The sequence below is a fragment of the Caretta caretta genome, chromosome 8 (genome assembly GCF_965140235.1).
Source record: "Caretta caretta isolate rCarCar2 chromosome 8, rCarCar1.hap1, whole genome shotgun sequence".
NCBI classification, from domain to species: domain Eukaryota; kingdom Metazoa; phylum Chordata; order Testudines; family Cheloniidae; genus Caretta; species Caretta caretta.
Window position 1 is genome coordinate 39,931,850 of NC_134213.1, and position 13,443 is coordinate 39,945,292.

The 13,443-nt window shown below is 53.9% G+C and overlaps 1 long non-coding RNA gene across 1 annotated transcript; it reads right to left on the reverse strand.

Annotated features, from left to right (window-relative positions):
* Positions 1 to 3,698: 3,698 nt before the first annotated feature.
* LOC142073087 (uncharacterized) lies at positions 3,699 to 7,471 on the reverse strand. The gene is made up of 2 exons (XR_012669776.1): positions 7,435 to 7,471; positions 3,699 to 4,212 (listed from the first exon to the last, which is right to left on the reverse strand). It is a non-coding gene; the product is annotated as an uncharacterized LOC142073087 (long non-coding RNA).
* Positions 7,472 to 13,443: the final 5,972 nt, after the last annotated feature.

A 13,443-nucleotide genomic window follows, 5' to 3' on the forward strand; every position in this document is an offset into this window, starting at 1 on the left:
CGCCCCTCATTCTCAGTATGAGGCAGGAGCCCTCCCCTCACAGACATTCCTGCCTGAGCTTCCTCCCGGTATCCCGCTTTCCCACTTACCTCAGGGCTTTGGTCTCCTTCCCCCGGTGAACCTAGTTTAAAGCCCTCCTCACTAGGTTAGCCAGCCTGCTGGCAAAGATGCTCTTCCCTCTCTTCGTAAGATGGAGCCCGTCTCTGCCCAGCACTCCTCCTTCATGGAACACCATCCCATGGTCAAAGAATCCAAAGCCTTCTCTCCGACACCACCTGCGTAGCCATTCGTTGACTTCCACGATTCGACGGTCCCTACCCAGGTCTTTTCCTTCCACAGGGAGGATGGACGAGAACACCACTTGCGCCTCCAACTCCTTTATCCTTCTTCCCAGAGCCACGTAGTCCGCAGTGATCTGCTCAAGGTCATTCTTGGCAGTATCATTGGTGCCCACGTGGAGAAGCAGGAAGGGGTAGCAATCCGAGGGCTTGATGAGTCTCGGCAGTCTCTCCGTCACATCGCGAATCTTAGCCCCTGGCAAGCAGCAGACTTCTCGGTTTTCCCGGTCAGGGCGGCAGATAGATGACTCAGTCCCCCGGAGGAGAGAGTCCCCGACCACCACCACCCGCCTTCTCCTCTTGGGAGTGGTCGTCGGGGACTACAAGGCTACAAGCAGAGGGTTGCCATGGTGGTGTGAGCGATGAGCGGGACTAGCCACCCTCACTACAGATCTGTCCAATCCAGGACAGGCCAGCTCAGGCAGGGCTAGCAGGGGTATATCTCCTTGAGCTGGAATTGACATCTCCTGTTCCAAGTGAGACAAAGCCAGTGAGAGCAGGTCTGTATGTGTCCCTTGGATGCCAGATGTTGTCTACACTGGGATCAGAGGTTTGTGGTTAGAACCTGGGAGCTGACACGTTTTACAGCTTGGCTGGTGCCAGGGCAGGGCTGATTTCACACAGGCTAAGCCCAACAAATTGGACACTGTGAGGGGAGCCAGTTGTGTCACGGGTGGGGCTTGGCCCATCTTCCCCTACCCCCTCAACCAGTCCGGGACACAGTCTGTTCCACTTTTGAGGCTTAATTGCCCCCTCCAGCCCTCGCCTCCTCCTCCCTTCCCTAGCAGTGTCCAGGCATCATCCCCGACCCTGCTGCCACCTCTGTGGGTCAGGCAACTGGCCACTCCAAACCATCTCCAGGTGTTTTGCAGTCAGGGCCATGCACACCCCTGGCAGTCCCCTCCTGCTGGGGCTGCGACATCATGGGCACCCTGCCCTTGTGGAGCCCTGAGATCCTGGCTCCAGAGTGTTCTGGGGTCCACGCAGTGGGAGGGGTGTTGTTCCCTGCAGGTTGGGGGTGAGGAGACATGGCGTGCATTCTGTGCTCTCATGGTCCCAACACCACAGCTAGGGGGCCGTCAGTGTAACTGAAATGAGACAAATTATCTGCCAAGACAAGGAAATACCTTTTCACACAATGTATGATTAGTCTGTGGAACTCACTGCCACATGATGTCATTGAGGCCAAGAACTTAGCAAGATTCACAGAAGGACTGGATATTTATCTGCATCACAAGACTATCTTGAGTGACCTTAATTAATGACACCAGTTTTAGAAAGGAGATAAAACCTTGTGCTTCAGGACTTAAACCAGCCTCTACTGTGGGGGCAGGTTACCACACATCTGCCTACGGCTCTGAAGAAGCTGGTGCTGCCCCTGTTGGAGGTAGGACACTGGACTAGAGGGACGTCAGGTCTAATCCAGCCTGGTAATTCCTGTGCGATGGGCCAGACAGCTGTGCCCTGAAGAGCCACAGTGTGGGAGCAATTCCCCAAAGACTACAAGGGGAGGTGGGTGGAGAGCCCCAAGAGTGGCTCTGGCCTTTGAGGACAGGAGGGTACTGTGTGAGCTGGGTGGCCCATGGGCCTGCTGCAGAGGGGGTGAGCAGGGCCGGGTGGGAGGACTGGGAAGTGGAGTGTGATGGGGGGATTGGGTCTCATCCCAGCAGAGGGAGGAAAGGGGCAGCAGCGTGGGGCCCTAAAATCCCACTCCTGGCATGAGGGATGACTCCCGCTCCCTTTACAGAGCCCTGGGCTGGGGGCACAGCCAGATCCCTGAGTAGCCACGTGCCATCCACTCCAGCAAGCCTCACGGCCCAGGAAGGAACTGCAGCCGGCGGCCACTGACGGGAGTGGAGCATGGTGCCATATGCTGCATCTGGCTCATGCTGCCCAGGCCTGTCTCTCTGAAGTGCTCACTGCCTCCACACTTGGCTGCATTAATAATCGGCAGGATGATGGGGAAGGATTTACCAGCTGGTTTTCACAACTCTACTGGCCTCAGATAAATCAGGGAGGGGGGCGTCAGCCAGTGTATGCCAAGGGCCTGATGGATGGTGCTGAGTGTGCGGATCGCTCACACCCTGACACTTACACACTCTGGCAGCCTTGCTGAGAGCGCAGGATTAATGGTCCCAATCAGGCAGGGAGGAAATGCTAGAATGGCACTTGTCCTTGCCCTAGCCTGCTGCACCGCAGGCTCCATCACCCCAACCCACCCCGGGATGCAGCCGCCTGCTTGTCCCCTCCCCACAGCTTCCCCCGTCCCAGGCCGCTTCCCACCCACAGCTGCCCTTTGGGCTTCACGGGGCTAGGTGCAAAACAGAGGGGTTGAATGAGAAGAGTCAAAAAGGCTGGAGACATCGAGCAGCAGCTAGTGGCTCCGCAACTGTCCTCCACAGAGCTCTGCCTAGGCCCTCAGTCCCAATCTGCAGCCCCCTCCCGCTATCCCAGCCTGGGCTCCCCCATACACCCTGCTCTGCCTAGCCCCCTCAGTCCAACACCCAGCCTCCAGCTATTCCAGCCCTGGGCTCCTCCCTACACTCTGCTTTTCCGAGCCCCCTCAGTCCGACTCCCAACCTCCTGCTGTTCAGCCTTGGGCTCCCCACTACACCCTGCTCTGCTGAACCCCCGCAGTTCCACCCCCAGCCACCCATTATCCCAGCCCTGGGTTCCCCCCTACACCCTGCTCTGCTGAGCCCCCTCATTCCCACCCTCAGCCTCCCGCTGTCCAGCCCTGTACTGCCCCCTACACCCTGCTCTGCCGAATCCACTCAGTACCACCCCCAGCCTCCCGCTATTCCAGCCCTGTGCTCCTCCCTACACCCTGCTCTGCTGAGCCCCCTCATTCCCACCCAAAGCTTCCCGCTATCAAAGCCTGGGCTCCCCGTCACTGCTCTGCTGAGCCCCCTCAGTCCCACCCTCCAGCCTCCTGTGATCCAAGCCTTCAGATCCCCCCCATGCACCCTGCTCTGCCGAGCCCCCTCAGTCCAACCCCCTGTAACGATGCTGCCTCTGGCAGGATACAACTGAGAGTATTAATTCAGGACAAATTGCTTAGAGCAGGGTAGTTACAGCACAAAGGTTGAGTTCCTTCAGTATTAAGGCAAACCAAACCAGCCAAGCAGAGAAAACTTCGGTCTCACTGCACTGGCTATCCAGAAGTCATACAAGCAATTCCCTTAGACACTCCAGTTTCCCAGTATCACCACCAGTGTCACTCGTTATGGGGATGAATGGTTATGAAAACCAATACCGCAGTAAAAGAAAAAAGGTTCCCCTGATCCCAAAGGACCAAGCCCCAGACCCAGGTCAATAGACAAGTCAGATCTTACCCACAAATCACGCTGTTGCCAATCCTTTAGAATCTAAAGTTTTACTCATAAAAAGAAAGAAATATAGATGAGAGTTGAAACTGGTTAAATGGAATCAGTTACATACAGTCATGGGAAAGTTCTTGGTTCAGGCTTGCAGCAGTGATGGAATAAACTGCAGGTTCAAATCAAGTCTCTGGAGTGCATCCACAGCTGGGATGGGTCATCCAGTCCGTTGTTTAGAGCTTCAGTTTGTAGCAAGTTTCCTCTGGAAGTAAGAAGCAGGATTGAAGACAAAATGGAGATGCTGCTGCCTTTTATAGTCTTTTTGCCATGTGGCTTTTGCTTTCTTTGTTCCAACCACACGCCACCCAGCACATGGCCTGGAAAAACCTCAGAGTTCTGTCCATAGGCATGTCCGTGCATGCCTTGCTGAGTCACAAGGTGTATCTGCCTTCTCTCAATGGGTCAGTTGTATAGCTGATGGTCCTTAATGGGCCATCAAGCAGGCTAGGCAGTGCTGACGCCACATTGTCTGGGGTGTCACCCGGAAGCATAGCCTAAGTTTGAAATACAGACAGTATAGAGCCAATACTTATACCTTTATATACAAAAATGATACCTGCATACAGATAACATAATCGTAACCAGCAAATCATAACCTTTTCATAGACAACTTACGTGACCTCCTTTGTACAAGATTTGGTGACACTATCGGACCTTGATTGCAACAATGATCTATATCAGGGGTGGGCAAACTTTTTGGCCCGAAGGCTACATCTGGGTGGGGAAATTGCATGCAGGGTCATGAATGTAGGGCTGGAGCAGGGGTGCAGCAAGGGTGTGGCAGGGGGCTCAGGGCAGGGGGTTGGGGTGCAGGAGGGGTGCAGCAGGGGTTGGGGTGCTGGCTCTGGCATGGCACAGCCTATCTGGAGCAGCTCCGGGGTGGCAGCGGCATGCGGCGGGGCTAAGACAGGCTCCTGCCTGCCCTGGCCCTGCGCCGCTCGCGGAAGCGGCCAGTACCACAACCCTGCGGCCCCTGGGGGAGGGAGGGCAGAGGGCTCCACGTGCTGCCTTCACCTGCGAGTACCTCCCTCGAAGGTCCCATCAGCCGTGGCTCCCTTTCCTGGCCAATGGGAGCTGCAGGGGGCGGTGCCTGCAAGCGAGGGCAGCGCATGGAGCCCTCTGCTACCCCTCCCTCAGGAGTCGCAGGGATGTGTTGCCAGATGAGGGGGCCAATCCCGTGGGCCGTAGTTTGCCCACCCCTGATCTATACAGTTACTGTTCATGTCAATAACATCACAGCTTCCCCTAGTTAGTTTTCCCTCCCTGTTCACCAGTTCTGGATTCAATGGAAGAGGTCTCCTCACAGACCTCACCCAACTCTTACACTGTGTGGAAAGATCTATCCAGCATTGGGTCTAGTGGAGGGTGGGGGGTTGGCTCCAAAGAACTGAACAGTCAGAGCATTTCCAATCCAAAGGAAAGAGAAGCACAGAGCAGTTGTGGACTAAGCAGCCAGCCTCCTTCTCTACCCCGCAACATCTGGCCACAGCAGCTGTGCTGGCTAATGAGAACCAGTTCAGTGGGAGGGAAAACAACACAGGGTCCATAAAGCTTGACATAGGCAATCACTTGGATCCTGGATAAGGCAAAATACTCCCTGCTCTGGGCCTTGTTTCTGAGAGCACAAACTCCCAGGCAGACATGTGTGCTGTGTAGGGAACTGGGCATGAGTGGCAAAGAGTGATCTGCAAGTATCCCTTCCTGGGGCTTCACCTCCCTTCGATCTGCCTGCCCGAATCCCAGCACCCAAGACCAGGGCAGAGACAGGCCCCAGAACACAAAGTTCACACTCATCCTCACAAGTATTTGCACCACATACCTGAGTGTGAGAGGCCCAGTCCACCAGGCAGGGGCAGGCACATACCTTGTGGTACAAGAATCTCCTAGATGCATTCAACACTCCCTGTCACTGAGGAAATCATGCCCACCCTGGGGGAGCCTGAGCTGCAACCCCCACCCTTCCAGCCCAAAATGCGGGCCTCCAGCACATTGACCCTTGTACCTGCTCTTTGGGCTGCAGATAGACCCTATAGACTGGCTCACTAGCCCCACCTCTCCTCACATCAATGCTGCTCCTGTAGGGAGATGCCCTCAGCTCCCTCGCTCCTGCCTGGATTGCTGTTGGCATGGCACCTCCAGCCAAGCAGAGCCCTCACTCACACCAAGGAGTCTAGGGGCTCCTAATACACAAACAGGTCATTAAGAGTGACTGGCCACTCCATGCCCCCAAGAGAACCCCTTCTTCCACCCTCTGTCCGTGTAAGTGAGATGGGCCAGTCATTCCCCCATGCCCAGCATAGCGCTGGGGCAGGAATGTTCAAGAAGGCTGGGTGAGAGAGTTTGGCAAGGGCTCTATAATCCACATCCACTCAGGAGACCAGGCCCCACTTTGGAGAGTCCCCAGAGCCTTTGGGAATAGGATTACCACAGGCTCAACAAACTCAAACCCTCCTCCGAAGTGATGCCCTGCAAAAGCTGGGAGCCAGGCCACACTTCCCAAAGAGTAATGAGCACATCCCCCAGGGATGCCCTGGGACATGCTCAGGGCAGGGAAACAGGCCGCCCCAAAGCCTAGGTGCAAAGAGCCCTCAACGAGCCCCTGTTCCATGCACCACCTGGGCAGCATCTCCCATGCAGCCTCCCTGCTGCCAAGCCTCAGCCACTCGGCTCTTCGCTCCATACCTGGAGATTAATGGCCACTGTAGCATCTCTGCACACTCAGCAGTTCCAAACACCCCCATGGCCTGGCAGACCTCATCCTACAAAACCCAGGGCTGGACTTCCTGCTAGTTCACATCCCCTGTTCTGCAGCTGGGAGAATCCCCTCCACAAAGAAAGCTGGTCTCAGGGCTGGGGGTGCACAAAGCTTCCTCCTGATAAATGGACCCAGCACCTTCTTCAGCCAGGCTCCGAGAGGAGGCAAACAGGCAGGGTGGTCTTCAAGCTCTGCCTGTGTGACCCATCTCCGTCCCCATTATCCCCCACTTGAACAGCGGGAGTCGCACTAGAGCAATCTGGAGGGCTGTCCTGGGAGTCGGCCATTGCTCACTATTTAGGGGTGCAGCTGAGTTCCCATCCCCCTCTCAAATCCATTGCAAAGATTCTGGGGGACTCACCATTGGCAGGGCAGGGCTGGGTCTGAGGGGACTCCTCCTACACATGGTACAGTGGCTGTCAGGGTTCCCTCCCGACTCTGAACTCTAGGGGACCCGCATGAGAGACCCCCTAAGCTTATTTCTACCAGCTTAGGTTAAAAACTCCCCAAGGCACAAATGTTCCCTTGTACCTTGGATTAGTTAATGCTGCCACCACCAAGTGATTTAGACAAGCTCAGGGAAAGGACCACTTGGAGTTCCTACTCCCCTCTAATATGCCCCCAAACCCTCACACCCCCTTTCCTGGGGAGGCTTGAGAATAAACAAGATGAGCACAGACCAACCTTGGGTTTTTTTAGGACGCTAAAAAAAAAACCCCAATCAGATTCTAAAAGAAACAGAACTTTATTAGAAAGAAAAAAGGTCAAAGAAGCACCTCTGTAAAATTAGAATGGAAGGTAATCTTACAGGGCAATCAGATTAAAAAACCACAGAGGATTTCCCTCTGAGTCAAACTTTAAAGTTACAAAAAGAAAACCAGGAATACACCTTCCTCTCAGCACAGGAGAAAACACAAGCCAGTACAAAAATAAGCTAACGCATTCCCTTGCTAGTACTTACTGATTCGAATGGAGTTGGATTGCTTGCTTCCTTGATCTGTGTCCGGCAAGCACACAGAACAGACAGACCAAAACCTTCGTGCGCCCCACCCCACTCCAGATTTGAAAGTATCTTGTCCCCTTATTGGTCCTTTTGGTCAGGTGCCAGCCAGGTTACCTGAGCTTCTTAACCCTTTACAGGTAAAAGGATTTTGTGCCTCTGGCCAGGAGGGATTTTATGGTACTGTATACAGGAAGGTTGTTACCCTTCCCTTTATATTTATGACAGTGGCATTGATAGGGGTGCCTGAATTATGACCGGCTGGGACCAGGGATTCCCCAGGGCTCAGGAAGTGTTAGTTTCCCTGAATCCTAGATAGCAAACAGGAGCAGTAACTCCCTGCATGTTGGGCGCCTTGCCCAGCCTAGCACGCAGCATAGCCCACTATTGCTTCACTGGTGCCATCACAACCCCAGCAGGTTCCCCACGGGCTCTCCCGGCGTGCTGGAGAGACAGTCTGTCAAGAGATTCATTGTGGGATTCATTGTGCAGCGTGAACTCCCAGGAAAAGCCCTCCCTCCCGCAGTCACCGGGGAGCCACCCAGCGTGAAGACCCAATCCTGCCTGGTGCTGAAGGTGCTCAGTTCCCATAAAAGGAGCCTGGCACCTTTGTGGATTGAGTCCTGTGATTCCATGTGGTGCCAATGTCCCAAGAATCATTTGACACAGAGCTCGGGGCATCTGGAGGTGACAGTGCAGGTCCCTTAGTATAAGAGGTGTAGCCTTGCAAAACAGCTAGGAAAGTAGCATCCCATGGAGCCCGTTGGCTGGGCTCTGCACAGGGAAGGGGAGGGGCTGGCATCACTACAGGCCCTTGTTTGAAAGCTCTGCTTCGCCTGGCTTTCCCCAGGGACTGTTTGTTTAACTCCACCAAACGGGCCTGTATCTGCAAGTTCCCAGGGCTTGCCTCAGCAGATGGCCCAGCCTCTGCTCACCTCTGGAAGGCTTCTTTGGAGCTAGAAGGAAGGGAACGTAGGTTATCTGAAAATAGATGTTCAAATGTTGCTGTCCCTGGTGAGGGCCCTGGAGCGGAATGAGTAAGCCTGGAGAAGGTGGCATGCCCTACTTTGGTGGGACACCAGGAACACAAGCTGGTGTCCAAGCTGCCCCTGGGCAAACGCAAGTGGCCTCTCAATAGAGATCTCTCTTCTGCAGCTCTCCCTGCCCCTGCTCTGATTGCGGAGGAAACTGCTCCTTGGAGAGCACTGGCTGGGGCTGCACTGCCCACCCGGCCACTGTTAGTGCAGGTCACCCCTAGAATGCCTGCCCTCTGCAGAGACCCTGGTCCCCATTCCCTACCCACCGTCACTGGGCTAAGGCAGGCCAGACCCCAGGGAAGTTGGTGGGCTTGTACAGGCCTGAATGCTGCCGGCCCGGCCCGCTGCAGTGCACCCCCGTGTAGCCAGCCTGCTGCAGGGGATGAGGGAGGAAAAGCTAGTCAGCCAGCACCCCATCCCTGTTACCAGGCTGGGCTGGGATCCCCACCCTGGATGCAGGGCGGCTAATGCATTCCAGGAAGGCCGTCCCCAGCGATGATCATCTTCCTGACCAGTGCTCATTAATGTTTGACATCTGACACCCCTGTTCCCAGCCCCCTCTCCTCCCCCACAGCTCCCTTTGCCAGTAAGTGGGAGGCAGGAACAGCTTCCTGATAAGAAAATTACTGTACCATGGTTAACCCCCCACCCTGAAGCCAAGAGACGTTCCTTGGGCACAGGCAGCACCGGCCAGGCCTGGGACACACTTTGCACAATGAATCCCAGCCAGCGCAGCCCCGACCTGTACTACTGGGGGGCTCCTCCTTCCAGCGCAGCCAGAACTTTCCTGCCCGCTGCGGGGGTGGGAACAAAGAACCCCTCCACACCCTGACCTATCATCCTCTCCCCACACAGCCCCACCCTGCCCAAGACCAGAGTAGTTAGCAGCCCCCCCCACCCCATAGCCAGTGCCTGTGCCCATGCCCTACAGCACCCCCTGCTGGCAGCGGCCAGGATTCATAGAATCATAGAATCATAGAATATAAGGGTTGGAAGGGACCCCAGAAGGTCATCTAGTCCAACCCCCTGCTCGAAGCAGGACCAAATCCCAGTTAAATCATCCCAGCCAGGGCTTTGTCAAGCCTGACCTTAAAAACCTCTAAGGAAGGAGATTCTACCACCTCCCTAGGTAACACATTCCAGTGTTTCACCACCCTCTTAGTGAAAAAGTTTTTCCTAATATCCAATCTAAACCTCCCCCACTGCAACTTGAGACCATTACTCCTCGTTCTGTCATCTGCTACCATTGAGAACAGTCTAGAGCCATCCTCTTTGGAACCCCCTTTCAGGTAGTTGAAAGCAGCTATCAAATCCCCCCTCATTCTTCTCTTCTGCAGGCTAAACAATCCCAGCTCCCTCAGTCTCTCCTCATAACTCATGTGTTCCAGACCCCTAATCATTTTTGTTGCCCTTCGCTGGACTCTCTCCAATTTATCCACATCCTTCTTGAAGTGTGGGGCCCAAAACTGGACACAGTACTCCAGATGAGGCCTCACCAATGTCGAATAGAGGGGAACGATCACGTCCCTCGATCTGCTCGCTATGCCCCTACTTATACATCCCAAAATGCCATTGGCCTTCTTGGCAACAAGGGCACACTGCTGACTCATATCCAGCTTCTCGTCCACTGTCACCCCTAGGTCCTTTTCCTCAGAACTGCTGCCTAGCCATTCGGTCCCTAGTCTGTAGCTGTGCATTGGGTTCTTCCGTCCTAAGTGCAGGACCCTGCACTTATCCTTATTGAACCTCATCAGATTTCTTTTGGCCCAATCCTCCAATTTGTCTAGGTCCTTCTGTATCCTATCCCTCCCCTCCAGCGTATCTACCACTCCTCCCAGTTTAGTATCATCCGCAAATTTGCTGAGAGTGCAATCCACACCATCCTCCAGATCATTTATGAAGATATTGAACAAAACCGGCCCCAGGACCGACCCTTGGGGCACTCCACTTGATACCGGCTGCCAACTAGACATGGAACCATTGATAACTACCCGTTGAGCCCGACAATCTAGCCAGCTTTCTACCCACCTTATAGTGCATTCTTCCAGCCCATACTTCCTTAACTTGCTGACAAGAATAGTGTGGGAGACCGTGTCAAAAGCTTTGCTAAAGTCAAGAAACAATACATCCACTGCTTTCCCTTCATCCACAGAACCAGTAATCTCATCATAAAAGGCGATTAGATTAGTCAGGCATGACCTTCCCTTGGTGAATCCATGCTGGCTGTTCCTGATCACTTTCCTCTCATGCAAGTGCTTCAGGATTGATTCTTTGAGGACCTGCTCCATGATTTTTCCAGGGACTGAGGTGAGGCTGACTGGCCTGTAGTTCCCAGGATCCTCCTTCTTCCCTTTTTTAAAGATTGGCACTACATTAGCCTTTTTCCAGTCATCCGGGACTTCCCCCGTTCGCCACGAGTTTTCAAAGATAATGGCCAATGGCTCTGCAATCACAGCCGCCAATTCCTTCAGCACTCTCGGATGCAACTCGTCCGGCCCCATGGACTTGTGCATGTCCAGCTGGACGTAGCCCGGGGCTCCCCTCACAGCCAGTGCTCCCGCCCCACTCCCCACAGCACCCCTTGCTGGGAGAGGCCAGGACTGGAGTAGCTAGGAGCTCCCCTCATATCCAGTGCTCCTACCCTGCTCCCCACAGCGTTCCCTGCTGGGAGAGGCCAGAACTTTTTGGTCTCCTTTAGGCCTGGCAGAATAAAAACCTACTGTGTTAAGAACTGCATATAAACTTTCCAGGATTTGGGGCTCTGCAGGAGGTTCCCCACCTCTCCACCGCACCCCACAATCCACAACCCACCCCATCACACACACCAACAATCTTCCCCATGGCACACCCTACCATATCACATATCCTCACAACCCCCCCACCTCCACCCCCACCCCCCACAAACCTCCCCACCTCACTCCATACCCCAAAACCCACCCCGCCACACACACCTGACAACCTTCCCCACAGGACATTCTACCACAACACACACCCTTGATACCCACCTCCCACACCTCCACCACACACGCACCCCCACAAACCTCCCCACCTCACCCCACACACATACCCACAACCCCCCCCCCCACAACCTTCCCCACAGCAAACCCTACCATAACATGCACCCTCACAACCCACCCCCACACCTCCACCATCCACCCACAAACCTCCCCACCTCACCCTTCACTCACACACCACAACCCACCCCACCACACACACATGACAACCTTCCCCACAGCACACCCACCCACAACATGCACCCTCCCCTCCATACAATACATGCAGCCCCAAAATCCTCCCCATCACATACATTCCTCCCCCCCAAAAGATACACACACACCATCACCCTCCCTGACACAACACTGCTCCCACAACACACACATGCAACCCCCCATGGCATCCATCACAACCCCTAACAGATGTATACCAGGACCCCCACAACCACACACACACAAACCCCATTTCACCACACCTTCCCAATGCCCCCCCAACAACTCTCACCCTTTAATTTATTTGAGCATAAGCTTTCGTGAGCTACAGCTCACTTCATCGGATGCATACTGTGGAAACTGCAGAAGACATTATATACACAGAGACCATGAAACAATACCTCCTCCCACCCCACTCTCCTGCTGGTAATAGCTTATATAAAGTGATCACTCTCCTTACAATGTGTATGATAATCAAGGTGGGCCATTTCCAGCACAAATCCAGGTTTTCTACCCCCCACCCCTCCAAAAAAACCCCACACACACACAAACTCACTCTCCTGCTGGTAATAGCTTATCCAAAGTGACCACTCTCCCTACAATAAGAAAAGGAGTACTTGTGGCACCTTAGAGACTAACCAATTTATTTGAGCATGAGCTTTCGTGAGCTACAGCTCACTTCATCGGATGCATACTGTGGAAACTGCAGAAGACATTATATACACAGAGACCATGAAACAATACCTCCTCCCATCCCACTCTCCTGCTGGTAATAGCTTATCTAAAGTGATCACTCTCCTTACAATGTGTATGATAATCAAGTTGGGCCATTTCCAGCACAAATCCAGGTTTTCTCACCCTCCGCCCCCCCCCCCCAAACTCACTCTCCTGCTGGTAATAGCCCATCCAAAGTGACCACTCTCTTTACAATGTGTATGATAATCAAGATGGGCCATTTCCAGCACGAATCCAGGTTTTCTCACCCCCCACCCTTTTTTTCCAAAAACCACACACACAAACTCACTAAAAAGGGGGGGGGGGTGAGAAAACCTGGATTTGTGCTGGAAATGGCCCACCTTGATTATCATGCACATTGTAGGGAGAGTGGTCACTTTGGATAAGCTATTACCAGCAGGAGAGTGAGTTTGGGGGGGGGGGGGGGGCGGAGGGTGAGAAAACCTGGATTTGTGCTGGAAATGGCCCAACTTGATTATCATACACATTGTAAGGAGAGTGATCACTTTAGATAAGCTATTACCAGCAGGAGAGTGGGGTGGGAGGAGGTATTGGTTCATGGTCTCTGTGTATATAAAGTCTTCTGCAGTTTCCACAGTATGCATCCGATGAAGTGAGCTGTAGCTCACGAAAGCTTATGCTCAGATAAATTGGTTAGTCTCTAAGGTGCCACAAGTACTCCTTTTCTTTTTGCGAAGACAGACTAACACAGCTGTTACTCTGAAACCTCTCACCCTTTCTGTTCCAACCCCTCCCAGCAACATGCTCCAACCTCTCACAGACACACACACACACCAACTTCCTCCTCACCAAACTGGACCCCTGCTTCAGTGCACACTGATGCTCCAACCACATCCCCAGCTGCATGTACCAATAACCCACTTCCTTCCTCCCCAGAGCCCGAGAGATGAACGCCAAAGGGACCATTATGTCATCTCATCTGACCTCCTGTATAACCAGGCCTTTACATCTCCCCCAGTCACCCTGGATAG